Source organism: Megascapheus bottae, unplaced genomic scaffold (assembly GCF_031878675.1).
Source record: "Megascapheus bottae isolate mThoBot1 unplaced genomic scaffold, mThoBot2.hap1 HAP1_SCAFFOLD_139, whole genome shotgun sequence".
NCBI lineage: Eukaryota > Metazoa > Chordata > Mammalia > Rodentia > Geomyidae > Megascapheus > Megascapheus bottae.
Genome location: NW_028327705.1, coordinates 121,226 through 139,973, shown reverse-complemented (window position 1 = coordinate 139,973; position 18,748 = coordinate 121,226). Strand labels below are relative to the sequence as shown.

The window sequence follows — 18,748 nt, the reverse complement described above, 5'->3', positions numbered from 1 at the left end:
GAGAGAAGCAAAAGCTTTCATCTGCCACTATGTCGTTCCTATTTATTTTATGACACATTAACAAAAAGCCTATTTTCCCCATCTCATCAAATGTGTCAGCAATAATGACCTGATATTAAGAATTAAGGGGAGGGTTTTTTTTGTTTGTTTCCTTTTCTCTGTTCCTTCTATATTCTTTGGGTACTGTGAGTTACTCTACTGGGGCAGTACTTAGACAAATACTCTCATCCCTTCTCATCAGTCAGCTCTTCATGTTAGTACAACTTGAAAGTACCATGATCAATCATTGTTTCTTCAGCTGCCAGCCAAAATGTTCATTTTGTGAATACAGAACCAGCATTCCAATCAAGGACAATAGAGAAGTCTCATAGTTAATTTTAAATGCTCGATCTGGAAGAGATAAAACTCTGTAAAGGGGTTTCATAAGTGGGAAATGTTAAGTCATCTGTGCCTCTGCTACTAGTATTGAAACATTGAAAAGGAAAATAACAAACAAGGTAAGGGGAATAAACATTAGCTTGCTGCATGTCCTGAAAGCAATAGCTCCCACAGACTATGTTGTAGGCTACGTGACGGCTTTTATCATCACAGGAAAATGCGCATTTAAAAGGCAATCCAGCTGGGCACTGGTGGTTCATGCCTGTAATGCTAGTTATTTGCTAATTATTCAGGAGTCTGACATCTGAGGATTGCAGTTGAAGTCTGCCCAAGCAGGAAAGTCGAGGAGACTCCTATCACCAATTAACCACCAAAAATTCAAAAATGGAGCTGTGGTTCAAGCGGTAGAGCACAAGCCTTGAGCAATAAGCCCCTGGGACAGCACCTAATCCATGAGTTCAGGACCAGCACAAAAACAAAAACAAACATTAAAACAACAAAAATCCATCCAAAAGAGTAAAAACATCTGAATAAGGAATAGATAAAGCCCCGAGGAATAAAGTTAAAGTAAGAAAACACTGAATGAGGATATGGTAAAGAGCAAATACCTGGTAATAAAAAAAATCTACCTAAACTAATTCTACCTAACCAATTACATAGGAGGTATCAAGATTAGAGCTGGCAAAATATAGCCATATCTGGCATTGAGAGTTGGGTATTAACTAGCCTGTTTTGGCTGCCTCCTTGCTTCTTCTAGGTTCTCTTCAGGATACAATCATGTCCCTTCTGCTCATTGTGGGGGGACTGTTGCATTTCTTCCTATCTACACTTGGTACAAAGGGCAAAATAAATCAGCAAATAAGCAAACACATGACTACAAACAGAACATCATAATGGTTTGTGCTCCAGAAATACATGCTGAGTAAATGAACTGTGATATTTCTACAACTTAAAAAAATAGTTCTACTACCATTAACTACCAAAGGAAAATATGGAAAAGGAAAAGGACAGTAAGTAGGATCAAATTTTTGCATTATTAACTCAACTTGATATAGTTTGCTTATTTCTAAAAGTGCAGATATAATAGGAACTTAAAAGTGTATTTCTTGGGCTGGGAGTTTGGCCTAGTGGTTAAAGTGCTTGCCTAGCATGAGCGAAGACCTGGGTTCGATTCCTTGGTACCACATACATACAAAAAAGCTGGAAGTGGTGCTGAGGCTCAAGTGGTAGAGCTCTAGCCTTGAGAAAGGCCAAGGACAGTGCTCAGGCCCTGAGCTCAAGCCCAGGACTGGCAAAAAAAAAGTGTATTTCATGGCATTGCATTTTAGACTTTGAGGAATAAAAATAAAAGTGTGTATTGAGTAAAGATTTTATAGTACTTTTAAGTAGGAGACATCAGGTATAAACATATAAATGGCTACATAAATAAAATGACACTCCTAATATTCATATAGTTGACTAAGAAAAACAAAAGATATTAGGAATTTGAAAGGGGATGGATTTCCTAACTTTGTCTCCTACATTTACATGTTGTGTCAGCTAGGTTAGTTATTTTACTTCTTTGAGTCGTTTTTCTCTTTCATTGGAAAAGTTAATATACAATTGGAACTAACTGGGTGAACCTCTACATTAACTGCCACAGATAAGTCATTTGATATAAACAACAAAAATTCTTGAAATTATTTGTTTTTGTGGTCTTTCACAATCTTCTCAGTTTGTTTACTGAAGTAATTCATTCTAAGTCTTAGAGCAGTCTGGTTAAAACAGAAAAGTCAGGATGGTTAATTTTTCTCTAATCTTTAGAATTTAGAGTCAGAATCTATGAAGTTTCATTTTATGTGGTTAAGTTCAAGCTGAGAAAAAGCCCACCAAACCAATTTCATCAAAGAAACAGCAGATTTGATTAGACGAAAATGTAGGTTACATGCTTTGTCTTACTGACTTTGTGGTTGAATGAAAGAATTCCTTATCCTCAATCTTCATATATAATCCTAGAAATTTTCCACAGAACAGAAACAATCATCAAAGGGCAAATAAGAACTTGTATTTCTCCATTTAGTAATTCAATCTTTAAAAATTAATTGCTGTATATTTCCCTATTAGGAAATTTAAATCCTGGGGACTGCTCCTAACTGATTGTACTAAAATAGAATTCCCTTTTCCCATACTCATGTCAGCTTCATGCAAATGGATCTGAGAGTGCCTTTAGAATAAAACCAGCTGGAGTCTCTGCACTTATTTATGAGTCCAGTTTTCTAGGCTTAATTTTGATTTATAACTATTGAAATTACACCAGGCATTTTCACTGCTTCAAAAAGTGGCTCTGATTTTACCATTGTATGAGAGAGACTGGAATTATTTACCAACATACTGAGTTAGGAACATTTTCTCTCGGTACAGGCAAAATCTATAATGTGCCTAATAATTTATTATTTTTAGTGTGTGTGTGTGTGTGTGTGTGTGTGTGTGTGTGCAAATACTAGGTCTTGAACTTAGCCTGGATGCTTTCTCTTAGCTTTTTTATTCAAGGCTACCACGTAGACCCCAGTTCTGCTTTTCACCTTTGGGTTGTTAGTTTCAGATGAGTTTTATAGACTTTTCTGCCTGGGCTGGCTATGATCCATGATCCTTAGAACTCAGCACCCAATTGAGCAAAGATTACAATTATGAATCACCAGTGTCTAACTTAGAATATATCTTTATGTCCATGTTGTACTTGAATTTCTAAGTATGTGATTGTGTTATCTCCAACAGCTGTGAGTATTAGATTTTTCAAATCCAACTAGAAGGAATCAAATTACTTATTTTCCACCTTTACTAAGTGACTTCAAGGTTATAGCTATTAAGGGTTTCAGATAAACATTTGACATGCCATCTGGTGGCAGTGCGCAAAGGATATACACAAATATCCTTGCTTTATATTCATGCTGTCTTCACTACAGGTAATCCTCACCCAGTGACATCCTGTTAAGGAGAGCAACAAGTCTTTTGCTTGTAGCCAAAGTCAGTATTCTATTTACCAGATACCAAATTCACAGGAGATTAGTTAAAGATGTTTTGTTTTGGGAAAGGAAGTGGGACATACATAGACCAATTGCTTGCATTTTTTCTCCTAGCAATAACTATAATTACTTAATTAATGGTAAATTGTAATTAATAAAAAGTAAAAGTTATAGGGGACCAAGACATGTGAAAGGGTATCAATGTATGGGAATTAATGCACCATCTATCTGGCAAATATCATGTAACCCTTCTATTAATTACAATAAAAAATATATGAAAAAAGTAAAAGTTGTACAAAAAGTGAAAGTCAACTTTGACTAATAAAATATTCTAAATATGATAGTTTTCAAGAGTTCTGAGACATTGTAAATATTAGTCAACACTGTGGAACTTTTATACCATCTGCTCCCTAAGAGTATAATGGTCCCCTTGGTTCCTAATATAGCTGCCCTTATGCAGCTCTTGAAATGTCTTTTTATTTTGCCAGTCCTTTTACTCAGGGCCTAAGCACTGTCCTTGGGCTTTCTCAAGGCTAGAGCTCTACCACTTGAACCACAGCACTACTTCCGGCTTTTTCTATATCATGCTGGCTTCATGCATGCTAGGCAAGCACTCTACCAAAAGGCCAAATTCCAGGCCCTTGAAATCTCTATTTTGTGCAGACTATTTTTTTTTTGGTTGGTCATGGGCATAAACTCTCGGCCTAGGTTCTGTCCCTGAGCTCTTCCGCTCAAGGCTAGCACTCTACTACTTGAGTCCTGGGTTCCTATGAATATAACTTTTTGTGATTAAAGTCACTTGAAGATGTAGTTAGTATTATGGATGTGAAAATAAGAAGAGGATCCCACTCTAGTGGGATCCATCTAATGGCACAAAACAGAGAAATGTTTGTGGAGTTCAGAGAGATTCAGAAGGCTATGGAATCAGAGAGATGTAAAGTATAAGAGGATGTTGACTTGTTCATGAGGGCAGGTATGAGAAAGGACATGAAAAGAAAGGAGGGAAAGTAATATGCAGCTACTGATGATTGCCAACAAGAGTGTAGACCTCAAGGTTTAAGTAGACCTTAGGGCCTGAAAGGAACTAAATTTAATCATAAGCTGAATGACGACACAAACTAATATCCACTCCTCATCTCCAGGATGGAACAGCTTTGCCACCATCTTGGTACCAAGAAAGGACCCACCTTAGACACACTGTACCCAGACTTCTGAGAGTGCGGTAATATATTGGTATTGCTTTAAGATATGTTTGTGGACATTTTTATATAAAAAAGCAGGAAAGTAATACATGGTATGTCCTGTCCATAGTATATTATATTCTTGTTTTCCTTATATCAAAGAAAAACAGCCTGTGCTCTAAACTCTACATGGCATTCTTCCAGTCATTTTTTTCTGCTTTCTTTGGTATACCAGTTACACAGATAATAGGTACATTCTGTGATTAACAAATACAGGCAGTATTTATCATTTAAAAGAATCATTGTTTCCTCACATTTTCTAAAGTATCCTTGAGTATGTCTTCACAATGACTTCTTCATGCTTAAACATTTTGGTTTGGTAAAGTTAGAAGTAGATCCAAAGGAATGACCAAACCTGAAGGCATTTAAGCCATTAATAGCATCAAATGACATTGCTCCTCCTATGCAGCTTTTTGGGAATGTAACAAGCTCTGATATTAAGGTGAGCCTCATGTAATTTTGTTGTCAAAGAGATGAAGCACAACCCTTTTATTTAATTTATATAAAATCAGTATCGACTTGACTGTGTCCTTTGCCAGGCCAATGGCAATTTTTCCCGGACAAGATAGTTGGTAAATGGTGGAGCCAAACAAAGAATAAAAGAAGACTTCAGGGGAGATAAAAGGTAAGATCAAAAGTTCCCTGGGACTCCTAAGTTTAAGCCATCTTTTACCTGCTATTAAGCTCAAAGTTTCTGTGACCTTGCAATACGAATAATAACAGGACCAACTTAAAAAGTCCTTGGAATCCTCCTATTGCAGATACCATTAACTAAGTGCTAGCAGAAAACAAATTTTATTCTCCCTGTATGTCAATTTGTTGGGTAGATCTTGGAATTAAAAAGCAAAGATTGACAAAATGCATTGATCTTTCAGTCTCTTTAGAGAAAAATATTCAAGAATAAATTTGTATTTTGATGCTTAAACTAAAAGGTACCTGAAGAGCAAGACTCAAGCTAAAAAATCGTCTCTCAAATTGTCCAAACCTACCCCTTCCAGTATATTACAGAGAAGAATAAAATCTGGTCCTAACTAAAGATGGCTATTTAAAGCTCAAATCTCACTAAATTAGTGCTAAATAAGCACTTCTTCCTATAGGTAAACTGTCTCAAAGTTTTTCATCATAACTGGTATTGCAAAAGAATTTTTTTGGAATAGGAGGCATTTCTAACATCTATAAGGTTTTCTTTTGTATGAAAATACACAGAGAAAAGTTTTTCTCTCATAATTTTTTTATCAGTCCAGGTTTCTTTTCTTTCTTGCCTTACTACCATCCCTTATAATATATGTATTTATATATATATTACATATATGCATATATACATATATTCATATATATTATAGTTATTACTATTATTTCCAGATCTTCAAACACATAAAATTATCTCCAAATGTATTATTGTCATCTTTTTCCAAAGGGAAAGGAAGGCAACAGTAGCTCACACCTATAATCCTAGTTCAGGAGGCTAAGATCTGAGGATCATAGTTCAAAGCCAGCCCAGGCTTGAAAGCCCACGAGATTTTTTTTCTTTTTTTTTTTTTGCAAGTCCTGGGCTTGGGCTCAGGGCCTGAGCACTGTCCCTGGATTTTCTCAAGGCTAGGGCTCTACCACTTTAGCCACAGCACCACTTCTGGCTTTTTTTTTTGCTACATATGTGGTACTGAGGAAGCAAACCCGGGTCTTCATGCATGCTAGACAAGCACTCTACCACTAGGCCAAACTCCCGGCCCCAGATATTTTAATTGTGTGTGTGGGTTTTTTTTGTTTTGTTTTTGCCAGTCCTGGGCTTATGCTCAGGGCCTGAGCACTGTCCTTGGATTTTTCTCAAGGCTAGAGCTCTACCACTTGAGCCTCAGCACCACTTCTGGCTTTTCCTAAGTATGTGGTACTAAGGAATCAAACCTGGGTCTTCGTGCAAGCTAGGCAAGCACTCTACCACTAGGTCAAACTCCCGGCCCCCCATGAGATTCTTATTTCCAATTAACCACCAGATAATTGGAAGTGGTGCTGTGGCTCAAGGGTTAGAGTTTTAGCCTTGAGGTGAAGATTTCAGGGACAGCACCCAGGCCTAGAATTCAAGCACCACAACTGACACAAGAAAAAAAAAAGTAAGGATGGCAGTTGTTAGGACAATTGCAGAGATTAGGATTCTTAGGTTCAAAAAAATTAAAGAAACTTTCTTCGGTGCCTCTTCAATGATTGAATGCCTCCAGTAAGTCATTAAACCCTGAAGGGAGGAGAACACGATTTTTGCTACCTACCTACCTACCTACCTACCTACCTACCTAATTCTGCTTGATATTACAGTTATACATCTTCCACTTAGAATTTGCATACTGACTGCTCAATCATTTCTACAGAATCTCTCAAAGGATCTCAAGACTTGGTCATGTTTGGATTGTGATATATCTGACAAATAGTTAACATAAAACAAATAATTGCTAATAATGTCTTCAACTGTATAACCAGTGATGGAAAATGATAACTACATTTCCAGAATTCTTTAATCTAGTTATAAAAAGCCTACACCACAGAAAAGAAAGCCTAATATTATCTTGAAAAAAAGCACCACCTGGTTCCATGACTTTTAGAAAAGGACACATTCTTAGAAACTTACCAAGTCAATGGTGCTGTGGCCCAAGTGGTAGAGCACTAGCTTTGAGCTGAATTACTCAGGGACAGTGCCCAGGCCACGAGTTCAAGCCCTACGACTGGCAAAACAGAAAAAGAAAAAAAAAACAAAAACAAAAGAAAACTCACCATGTCCACTACCATTTTGCACAAGCACTAAAATATGAGGAAAGCCACTAGGTCAGTGCTTCTCAAACATACTGTGCATAGAACTTATTTTTCTATTAACATGAAGCCATCCTAGAAGTCATCTTTGTGAATCATTCTACAGTTAAAACTGTCACCAAATATATTTGTCACGAAGGGTACTTCACACTTAAAAGTATTTTTTTTCAATTGTATCCTGTATGGCTTATAGCACAGACAACAAGAAACATCTGAGAAAACTACAAGCATAGCCAATTCACAAGCTCCACAGAATTATATAGTATAACAGACATGGTTATTTTTCTCTGTGTAATCTATACACATATAGACTTACTGAATTTATGATGATTTAACCTCTATTTTTTCAGATTAATGAATTTTAACCAGTATTTCATACATTTGTCCAGAAAACATCATGCATTCATATATTGATATTTTACCTATTTATCCACAGATAAATTCACCAGAATATACCATAACCAATATGTTTTACTTGGTGAATAGGACTGTCTTTATGCAACGTACCATATAAAAGTAATATTTATTTATTATCCAAGTTATAATTATTTCCTAAATTTTGAAAATTGTCATTAATTTCTTCTCCAGAATTCCCTATTTTTTTTGTCTAATGCCTCTATCAAACCAAGTTAATTCCCTCCACTCCCCAGTTGTAAAAAGGTATAGTAAAGAGATGCCTAAATCTACACTAAAATGAGAAAAAAATTTAAAAGAAGAAGAAAACAAAGACCAACAGTCTCAATCAATATTCTCAAATATTGTGTTAAATCTCTTTATTACAGTTCAGATTGCTCATTTCATTTATTTGTACATAAGGTAGATTTTGCAGCACAGCAAACTAATAATAAGAGATAAATCTTCACAAGGACAGTTTTATGAACAGTGGCTCTTCCATGTAGATGATGAAAGAAAAGCACACAAAACTCCTAAGAGTGAGGATAGACTAGGGGGACAAGAGAAAGACTCAAGTGTACCTGTCAAGAAATTAATCATGTTTTACGCTGCAGGTGAGGATTTTCTGAAGATGGCTACAGTCGTGCATTAGGTTGATTGACTTCTGGACCACAAAGTCTGAAATATCCAGATGGCAGCTCAAGGAATGGGAAAATTGTGGTGCAATAATCAATTTCCAGAAAGGAGGAAAAATAAAGGTAATTTCAAATTGTGTCATACAATTTTGTGAAAGCCTTCTCATAGGGATTGGTTTCATTTGAAAATGAAAATGATGGACCAGGAGTTTGGCCTAGTGGTTAAAGTGCTTGCCTAGCATTCATGAAGACCCGGGTTCGATTCCTTGGTACCACATAAATAGAAAAAGCCGAAAGTGGTGCTGAGGCTCAAGTGGTAGAGTTCTAGCCTTGAGAAAGTCCAAGGACAGTGCTCAGGCCCTGAGTTCAAGCCCAGGACTGGCAAAAAAAGAAAATGAAAATGATTTCTGTTGTTACTAAAATGATAACTTATGAGGAACATTTATTCATCACATATGTGTCTATAAAACACAAACCTCCAATGAAATGATGATTCCTAGCATAATTCTATTATAACTCATAGGTAAATAATTTCTAATGTGCAATAAAATGGTATTTTGATAAAGATATCCAGGTTGTGGAACTTGAACTCTGGACCTGGGTGTTGTCCATGAGCTCTTCAGCCTACCATCTATCAACCTACCATTGAGCCAAGCCCCATTTCATACTTTTCTAGAGGGTAATTGGAGCTAAGAGTCTCAGATCCTTTTGTGCCCAGGCTGGCTTTGAACCTTGATCCTCAGACTCCTGAGAAGCTAGTATTACAGGTGTGAGCCCACAGGTCCAGCTCAATAGAAAATTTAAAAGTCACATTTTGTTTTTTTCAAGCCTGCTTGATTTACAGTGTTAATAACCTAAACTTCTAGTGTGTGTGCATGTGTGTGTGTGTGTGTGTGTGTGTGTGTGTGTGTGTGTGTGTGTGTGTGTAAGTGAGGGATGTTCCTTGACTTTGATCTCAGGACATGGGTCTGTCCCTGTGCTTGTTTTTTTTTTGCTCAAGGATAGATCAAGAAGCTTGAGCCACAGCTCTACTCCCAAATCTAATTTCTTATTTAATTCAGCCTATTCTTTCTGCCTCTGCTTCCACCTCTTCCAACTTTCTTCTTCTTCCTCTCCTCCTCCTCCTCTTTCTCTTCTTTCCTTCTCTTCTTTTGTTTTTTTTAAAGAGTCTCTTTCTGTTATTCAGAATGGCTTCCAGTTGATTCCTGGGCTTAAAAGAACCTCTTGTCTTAATCAACTGGATATCTGGGATTCAGGTATGTGCCATCATGCCTGACAGGTAGTCCTTTAAGCTCTATTTTATTCATAGAAATTAGTGAATAAATCCAATCCTTTCAGTGGATTGCATTGAACCAGACAGATAGTATCAACAGTAATAATAAATTAATCAGGTGACTGAGTAGTTTATGGTAAGAATGGTATGTGAGGTTTTACACTGGGACTGGTCTTAATTAACAGTATATTCTTGAAACTGTCCTAAAAATTGAATAAATTGGAGATTTCCCACTTGGTAAACAAACTCTTTTGAAAACATTACTCAAGATGAACATTTATTTTAAAAGCAATTTTCACAAACAATAAACACACACACACATATATATATTCATTGTAGCATATATTCAATATACTAAATATTTAATCTATTTTGGTGTCCCATTATTTAAACATACTTAGTCAAATGTCTAAGTTTCCTATGAAGTCTGTAATATTCCTATAAGTGAGAATGCTATAATGTTTGAATATTTAAAATATCAATGTGATAGCAGATGAAAAAGACATAATGGAATTTAGCTTTTTTTCTTTAAATAAGAGGCAAAGGACCATCAGAAATAATTGTTAGATCAGATTCCACCTATTTTTCTTCATTCGTTAATGTATAGTCATTTTTTTTTCTTTCTTGATAAACCATGAGTTGGTAATAGCCAATTTATTTCATGGCACGTTTCAAATGAAGTTATATGTGGCTTATCTTGTATTTATTTTGCACTGGTGTATTAAACATGTTTTCCATGTTAAATTTGAACTGTCATTCCTACTGAATATGTACTGCTGTCTCTAATGTCTCCCATCTTAAAGCTTTCATTTTATTACCTGAATATTTTCTGAGGAGAGAAAAAAGTAAAATAAGCATGTGTGCATTAGCATGGCTTTACCTTTGAGCTGCCTTGCTGGTTTCATCACCTTTGGAAGGAACTGCATTTCACACTTAAGCTGTTCCACTGCAGAATGATAAGTGAGAACCATCCTGTCGATATTCACAGCTATACAAAAGACATCCAGGTACACCTGTCTTTTGAATCAGAACCTAGCTAGCCCCTCTCACATTTACAGAATTGCTTTGGAGAGGAGTTAAACCTGGATGACTTCCAAGCTAGTTAAAAATAATTCTGGGAGGAAAAGTGCAGTGTTGGTGCTCGGCAATAGAAACATGAGTAATGTTCAACGGCAGCAGATTCCTTTCAGACTGTTAGATGCTCATTTCAACTTCTAAATTTCTTTCAGGAGTTATCTCGTATTTACAGCTTTCTCCTGATAAACATATTGAAAATGCAGTCAAACAGCTTTTTTACCATTTCAAAACTGGAGCTCAAATTTAATCTTCCTGTCCTGATGGAGCCCAGGAAGCTGCTAGGGCACTTCCATTATATCCAGTCCTGACTACAAAACTCCAATCATTCTTCACAGCTGTGACAGCATGATTCATTTCGAACAATGGGATCGATCTAGAAAGAAGCCAGGGGCAATGAACTCTGGGTATCCTATAGAAGAGAATATCCTATCTAGTTGACAAATGCTTCCCTCTTCATCCTTTGCCTAGAGATAAAGTATCACATCACTGGGACGTTAGCTTCTAGAAAATATTACAGATTTTCTTGAGGCTATTAAAATTGATTACATTTAAATCTCTATAATCAGGTATATAGCTCATAAGCCCAAGCCAACAAGGTTAGAATTGTCTATCATTAATGTGCATCTTATTTCAGAAAATAGATTGCTGAGCACTTAGTTTTGCATAAGAATTTCAGGTGTGGTAAAAAAGTAATCTATTACGCTCTGATTTATATAAGAACAGAAGACCTAGCCAGGCACTGTTGCCTGTAGTTGGTCAGGAAGTGAGATCTGAGAATCATGGTTTGAAACCAGACAGGACAGAAAATTCTCATGAGACTCGTATTTTCCATTCTCTAAAAAAAAATGAACTGGAGCTGTGGCTCACGTGGTACTGTGCTAGTCTTGAGCAAAAAAGCTCAAGGACTGAGCACATGCCCTGAGTTCAAAGCCCAAGACCAGCATTGATACAAAAAATTAAAAAAATAGGAGACTATTTTTTTTTCCTTTTTACTATTAGGATTTGAACTCTGGGCCTGGGCACTGTCCCTGAGCTCTTCAGCTCAAGGCTAGTGCTCTACCACTTGAGCCACAGCCCACTTCTGGTTTTCTTGTGGATAATTGGAGATAAGGGTCTCATGGACTTTAGTGCCTGGGCTGGCTTTGAACAGCCATCCTCAGATCTTAGGCTCCTAAGTAGCTAGGATTACAGGTATGAATGAGCCACCAGCACCCAACAAGGAGACTCTTAAGATAATCATGATATGGTTAAAAAGTTCTTAGGTTTGCCATGATTCTTGTACATTACTGCCGGGGCCAACCGGCAGCAAACCAGGGTTCGCAGATTGGGGTTCCTGAAATCGGGGGCAAGGACTAGCAAGAAATAGAAGAGAGACAGACACACCGGGTCCGGGATGTCCACAGTCCAGGCAAAGACTGCCGAGACTGCCGCGTTTATTTTCCACTCCCCCTTCTTCCCTCCTCCTGACCCAGGGAACCTCCAGGTGTTACATTCATATGGTAATTCTCAGGTCATTTACATAGAATAGGGCCAGAAAGCAATAAGACAATAAAGCCATCGTCTGATGCAAGTCAAGGTACAGTTTGATTCCACTCTGGCTCCCAACATGTCCCCCGTTTTTTATTTTAAAAGAAACACAAGTGCAATTTTTACTCTTTTCTATACCCCTAATTTATCCTGTCACATTTTCCAAAAATGACTTTGGTCCCTTGGTCCAATGGGGATTGATGGGCGGAGATTCAACTTCCGTGACTTCTTCAAGCTGACTCAGGGGCGCCGTCTCCGCGCTTGACCAGGGACCTTAAGAAGCCCAGCCTGTTTTATCAAGGGGTTGCAAGGATTAGACACCAGGAACAACAATCTACTCCAAACTAGAGATCATACTTGACATTCAACAACTGCACAAACCATCCTTGGCTACAATAGTGTAGCTTACCTAGCACCCATTTGCAAAGGCTTTTTCTTGATTGTCTGGGGAACTAAATTTCTGCAACCTTAACAATGCTTCAGTTGTCAGATCTAAACAGATTAATAGAGACACAAGCCTCAGATCCACAAACTTTTCCTGAATTTGTGGCTGGTGTCAAAAATAAAAAATAAAAATTTTGCTCAATTAGGACTTTAAACTACCCACTATCACAGAAGATTGACAAGTTCCTGCCCAGTTATGAAAGGCACGGGCATTAGTAAGGCATGCTTACAAACTATTCTATGACCTCCCGGCTCTGATTAATTTGATTGGCCAAGCACAAGTGACTAAGATCTGACACCATCTCTGCCATCCAAGCAGAGGCTTTCGTGTCCCAGTAGTGTCTCTCCACACAGGGATAAACATGCCATTGGCATTTCACTTTGTTGGTTGCTGTACTTGAACTCGGGGCCTGGGTACTGTCTCTCAGCTCTCCAGCTCAAGGCTAGCACCCTACCACTATGAGTCCTGAGCTTGGTGCTTGAGTGCTTCCCCCCAGCTTTTCAGCTCAGAGCTAGCACTCTGCCACTTCAAGCTCCAAAACAACTCTGTCCTAGCATCCTGCTGGCAGATTAGACACCATAGTCTCACAGGGACTTTGCTTTGCCCGGGCAGGCTCAAAGCTGTGGCTTTCAGATCAATGAGTCCTACAAAAGGCCACGTTACTCCAATTAAAGCAACAAGGTGGTCAACACAGAAATAGTCTCTAAGCATGAGCTTACCTAGAACCTGGTAAAAGCCAAAGTTACATCTGAATAAGGATTGCTGTCCTTCTCCATGGGCTAGCTGGAAGTTGCTATAAGGTAACTTACAAGAGCAAGCTGAAGTAGCAATTAAGCAATTACTTTGGTAGTCCCAATTTTCCTTTTTTCTCTTTCTTTAAACATTTAAGACAACTTCACTTTCAAATATTGTTTAGAAACCCATTTCCAATGTTCTTAATAAGTTTTACTGATACTGGCTTAAACAATTAACACCTTAGCCTTTATTTGCAATTGGAAAACCTTTAAGGGCACAAAGAACTCCTTCTGCCTTCAGGCCCCCTAAGGCTCAAGGCACTCCTCTTGCCTTTTAGAAAAAAGGGCTCTTTTGCAGTTTAGATTACTGTCTAGAACTCCAACAACAGTTTAAACTCAAATAACAGTTTTTCTCTAATTCAAGAACTATAGACATCAGTGCACCAAAAGTCTAAGTCTGGACTTAGTTTCCTCTCCTTTTTAAAATACCCAATAGCATGGAGATAAACCTTTAAACTTTCCTTTAAAATACTAATCACATTATCCACATTTTACCATCAGATTTCTAGTGTCAGTTTGCAAGAAAGGACAGGCAAAATTTCTGACGTTAATGAACAATTTTACATTTAAATCTCTAATACATATTTCCAAACTTTAACTTAAAGTAATAAATCCCAAATTCCCTAACACCTCTGTGCTGAACTGATAATCTTTAAATTCTTGAACCACCACAAACAAGTTATCAACTGATCTCAGACAATGAACCTGAGCAAGGCTTTCCACTGCAATGTCAAAATAAATCTTGCCCCGGTCTTTGCTGATTTTGCATGATGACCCCAGTTTCTCTCTCACTTCATCTGCAGCTGTCTGCTCAAAGCCAGTAGGTACAGTGGCACCAATAGTGACATGGAGATGCTCAGACTCACTTCTGACATCAGTTTCTGTCATTGGCACAGAGCACTGGTTCACATGAAGATTCACATTCACAAGCTGGTTAATAGCTTCTTTAACGTCAGCCATGTTGCAGTGTTTTCACAATCCCTTACCCAATCTCGGCCGCCAGCACCCGCTGGCCCTGCGAACTCCCGTCACGCCAGCGGAAGCCGCCTCCTTTGCTCCGGAAGCGGAGCAGAGAGCCCCCCCAGAAGTAGGAAAGAAATATGACCCTCAGGCCACTATGGTGTCTGATTCTAAACCTTACCCCTCACACCCACCGCCCCAGTCTCCTGCTGGTGCCCCGCTCGCCGGCCTCGCCATGCTGTCGCTAGGCTTTCTGGAAGATGTGCAGCGGATGAACAAGAGGCAGCTGTATTATCAAGTCCCTGTTCGGGCGCCAGATGCCGGGGCCAACCGGCAGCAAACCAGGGTTCGCAGATTGGGGTTCCTGAAATCGGGGGCAAGGACTAGCAAGAAATAGAAGAGAGACAGACACACCGGGTCCAGGATGTCCGCAGTCCAGGCAAAGACTGCCGAGACTGCCGCGTTTATTTTCCACTCCCCCTTCTTCCCTCCTCCTGACCCAGGGAACCTCCAGGTGTTACATTCATATGGTAATTCTCAGGTCATTTACATAGAATAGGGCCAGAAAGCAATAAGACAATGCAAGTCAAGGTACAGTTTGATTCCACTCTGGCTCCCAACACATTACAAGTGATATTAATAAAATTGATAAAATTTGATAAAAAGCCTGTAGATTTGAAAGAAAATTAGATATAATGATTCATAGTACAGGTTTCACAAGCCCTTATAGGAAGAATAGGCTTGCATGTCCCTAGATAATTTAATATGATGTTCATAAAAATATCAAAATAAGACTAGAAAATGTTATCTAGAGGAAAGCCTTATTTTCCTATAGCCAGCCACAGCTCTGTAAAGCTGGAAAAAAGGTATGAAGCCATGCCAAGGAGAAAGAAAATCTGTAGTGATGAGCAGGACCTGATCTGCTGTCTCCATTCTACTTCCTGTGCCCTCTTTTCACTTTGCTTTTCTTGACCCCTGAACACTAAAATAAGATACTAGGGTAGGGATGCAAGGTAAGATGGTAAAAAGATTACAGTGGCCACAGTAAAACCACTAAGTGGCTTAGCTCAAAGTTAGACAGCCTACTTAGAATCAGCAATAGATATGGAGAAATGAATAGACCTAGAACAAATCATGTTAATGGAGGTTAGGCAAGTTCAGAGACCCAAACGACACAACTTGTATCTCACATGGGGAAGCTAGGTCTAAAGTACACTGGGACAAGACTCAAGTCATTCCCACACAGTGAGACAAAGGCAGATAGACTTAAGAACAGAACACAAAGGTACCATGGCCTATGTATCTCTGAGCACATCAAGTTTTTATCTAAGTGAGCTCCAAGAAATGGAAACTAGAGATTCTTTTCTTCGTTGCTGTTTTAAGTTTTCTCTTCTTTTTGTCATATGTTCATTTATATGTCATTGGGAGGGTAAGGAAGTGAACCAGTGCAGCAGTGGTAATCACTAAACACTACGTTGAAAATGAACTAGACAACTTGTGGGTGGGGGTGGGAGGAAAAAACTGAGAGAGAGTGAAGAAAAGGGTGAGATTGTCCAAAAGAAATGTACTCACTATCTGATTTATGTAACTATAATCTCAATTTACATCACCTTTATAATAACAGTAAAAAAACAATCTGTGAGAGGAGTCTGTGCTGTGAATACAAATGCTCTACCAATATTAAATCCTTGGCTAGTTTCAAAGGATTTTCCTCTCAGGAGCCTCTGAGAGAGGACATCATGCCCCCTCTCACTTTCTCACAGCACCTGCAGATGGCACCAGATTTTTCCATGGGTAACTCCTCTAGGCTCCATCATCAAAGGCCTATGGATTTGTTTATTTTTGAACAATGATTGCTAGGCATTGAAGTGCCACCATAACATGTATATTTTTTGCTATTAAGAGGATTACCTTCTAGCAAGAAAAAATGTGTATATAGTTTTTTAAAAGACCTGCAATTCCAGACATTACAGTAAAGTAGAAACAGATAACCATGTGGAAGAGTACAACAAGGTCTACTACACTCCAAAGCGTCAGAAGACTTTCCTAAGGAAGTGGTTTATTAGGCATGCCAAGGTTATTAATCCCAGTGGAGCATGTGAGAGAAGGGCCCACATTGGAAAACAGATTGCCACTAACAAGCATCCACAGGGTAACAAATATAGACCAGAAGTTGGTTAGTCTACCTGGGATCTACAGAAACAAATTGGGAAGAATGAGAACAAGTAAAAATACCTAGGATTACCTCTTACGTGGGATCCTTTTAAAAATTGATCCTGTCTAAATTCTGGACCCATTGGCCAAGGATTATTGTTCTATGGAAAAGGAATGAATTATTGGCCTATGTCCAAATATTACATTATTTAAATATTCCTAGAGGATTCAAGTGCTGGCATCTTGTAGAATACCCTAGAATGGATAATAAGACCACAAGACTATTAAGAGCTAGGCTAGTATGCTGGCTTGTACATCAGTTCTCCCACAATGAAATTCCAGAAGATAAGATTTGTGTTGATACATCTAAAACCATACTTTCACTGATCAACAACTCTGGAAAAATCTAGGGACTTTAATTTAGAGCTTAGAAATCACCTACTAGAATATTCGCAACAACTAAATGAAGCCCTCCTATATAATTAAAGGTTATTGAAGCCTGGGAAAGCAGGAAAAGTCAACTGCTAACAAATTTGCACAGTCATAAACAGAATTTTGAAAGGTGTTTGTAGACCTATAGTAACACAGAAGGGCCTTTATAATTGATAAAGCTTCAAAAGTAGAAAATTTTATACTCACACCTTGCTCATGTAATGTATTACCTCTGGGCATCTGAAGAGAACAGTTCAGTTCCCATTGCTATAAATATATATTTCTTCTTTCATGAGGTATCTTCCACCATACACACACACACACACACACACACACACACACACACACACACACAGTGCCTTCATTATTTTTCTGTGTTTGTTAGTTATGATCTCTTCACTTCTCAATATACCACATTATTAATATTTTTCTACTATCTTAATCTTAGTAGTTTATTCTTTGAAAAGGATCAGGTTTTTAAATTAATGCCTAGTTGACATTTTTTAACCTAAATATACTTCCCCATCATTATAAAAATTTATGAAAAAACATTAAACTATGCCAAAAATAAAATAAAACATTTTGCTTACATATACTAAAAAATACATTCAATTCTTTTTTGCTGAGTGAACAGGAAGGATCATACTTAATTTTTCTATTTTTTTTGTTTCTCTACTAGTGTTTAGCTGACTGTGTTAGTCTGGTTTAAAAGTTTTAAATAAGTTGTTTTTTTATATCTCCAGTTCAGTGTCTTATACCACATCGACTGTGATGACAATCATACCAAACACATTAAATTACAACCAGGAGCACTAAATCTTTGGAATCCTATACCTTGGAAGAATCTGCAATAACAGAGAGTCTCTCTGTGGATGTTGGCATAAACATAATAAAGCAAACAATAACACAAAGCATAACATTATTATGAAAACTTCTATGTACTTGTCTAGCTTGTCTTGACTTAAGACTCCTGCACTCTCCTGTTCAACATCACTTCATAGAAAACACAAGCTTTCCTTGTGACTTTTCTCAAAATTAGTAGGTGTCAACTTTGGTAGGATTCAGCACTGCTTGATACTTGAGGACAATTGAAAGCCCATATCTAAGTCCTACCTCCAGACATCCACCATCGGCCTGAAACATTGTTTCTCTGCATGCATGTGACCCCATCCTTCAGACAACACACACGGATCATCACTTACTGCTTTTCTCTTCTGAGTGTGTCCCCAGAAGTTGTGGTTGGGCAATAATCCCCAAATCAACCCTGTTCTCAGGTGAGCTCTTCAAACTCATAAATGAACTAGTGCTATTATATTTAAAGGTTTACAGAAAAGAAATATGGCATGTTTCTTCTGACACTTGAGCAAATAACATTCCTCCTGGCTTGCCTTTCTGCCTCCAGCCCTGTGACAGTGTGGAGAGAAAGCACTAGTTAACAGAGGAGGCTGCTTTCATCTTGGACCTGTCTTTTTCAAAATAAATGAACCAATCTTTGATATTTTCCTATAGGAGTCCAAAACTAAGCAAGATGCTGACCTCTATTACTGTAGAAAAGGGAACTAAAGTTGTCCTCATATTTATTTCCAGGCACATGGTAAATACTAGATATTATGTCCATTGGTTTCATACCTGTAACTGCAT

The 18,748-nt window shown here is 38.0% G+C and overlaps 1 long non-coding RNA gene across 1 annotated transcript; it reads left to right on the top strand.

The window, feature by feature from the left end:
* The first annotated feature begins 766 nt into the window (after window positions 1-766).
* LOC150039479 (uncharacterized) lies at window positions 767-8,578 on the top strand. The gene is made up of 4 exons (XR_016534352.1): window positions 767-1,388; window positions 4,523-4,602; window positions 5,161-5,246; window positions 8,425-8,578. It is a non-coding gene; the product is annotated as an uncharacterized LOC150039479 (long non-coding RNA).
* The last annotated feature ends 10,170 nt before the right edge of the window (window positions 8,579-18,748 follow it).